Consider the following 1,233-nt stretch of genomic DNA (forward strand, 5'->3'; position numbering starts at 1 on the left):
TGTCACGGTTTTGATATCCAGCCAGGCGATGTCGAGCTCGAAATAATCAACGAATATACATTAGGGTGCCCATCGAAAATGTTTTTTTTTGGAAATTCAAGAACCTAATTTTATTTGGTTTTATGAGAAATATTCTTGCCTATTTTTATAGATCTTTTAAAGGGTATTTAGAGCTCGCGACTTGCCGATTTAACAAAAAATGTAGTTATGACTGAAAGAAATTGTAATGGAAGTGTTGTTGTAGACGAAGATAATTTGGATGGTGAAAACTTGTTGGCTGAAATGTTGTGTTAAGCGAAGAAAATGATGTAAACCTTAAGGTTGGTAATAATGTTCCTTTTCGGATCAAGTGAAAAATAATCACCCCTATGCTGTAATCCGAAAGTTCGTAGTTACGAATTCGTAGCTCCGTTCCGAAAATTCGAAAATTGGTATGCTGTAATCCGATCGTAACTATCAACGGCGTTACCAACTAAAATAGTGAAATTCGAAGTTCTTAATCAGCTGCTTTGACTGAAACAAATCAAAATAAATATAATCGCAAGTGAACAGTGAAATTAAAAAAATTGTTTAATCGTATTTGAAAAAGCTTTTCCTTAATTAAGTAAAATAGAATGGATTCAGTGGCCAGTGCACTTTTGTCTCAGGAGGAAGAACATGCTACAGTCAACTGTTGCATTAATATACAAAGGAAATTGCTACGAGACAGTTCTGATCCATTTACCTTAAATGATAAATATATGTTCCCTCTTTTTAAGGGCGTCCATTCAACTAAATATTGTGTTGCTTTAAATCTTGCAACGCTTTCCCAAAATTCCACCACATCCTCTTTAACTATTACAAAGCCTCGAGCAATGCCCGGCCTTTCGCTCATGCTTTCCACCAGTTTTTCGTATTGCGAGTGATTTGTTGTGATTGTCGACATGATAATTTTGTAAACATTTAATAATACATTGGTTTTTATTCACACTTCAACTTAAATACATATTTTTGCGTTTCCACACTTAATTTTATTGATATTTTAAAAGAATTCGCTTCGCTCCGACACCAGTTGCTCTTCGTAGAAAATTTCCGACAAATACATACAAATTACAGCTACGTCGGATTCAGGCATACCAACGTTACGAATTTCGAAGATGGTCTCCGAATTTCGAAATTACGATACGGCAACGCGGATTACAGCATACCAATTTTAAGATTCGTAGCAAAATCGAATCTACGACGGATTACAGC

Source organism: Rhagoletis pomonella, unplaced genomic scaffold (assembly GCF_013731165.1).
Source record: "Rhagoletis pomonella isolate Grant_MI unplaced genomic scaffold, Rhpom_1.0 Rhpom_scaffold_00001, whole genome shotgun sequence".
Taxonomy (NCBI): domain Eukaryota; kingdom Metazoa; phylum Arthropoda; class Insecta; order Diptera; family Tephritidae; genus Rhagoletis; species Rhagoletis pomonella.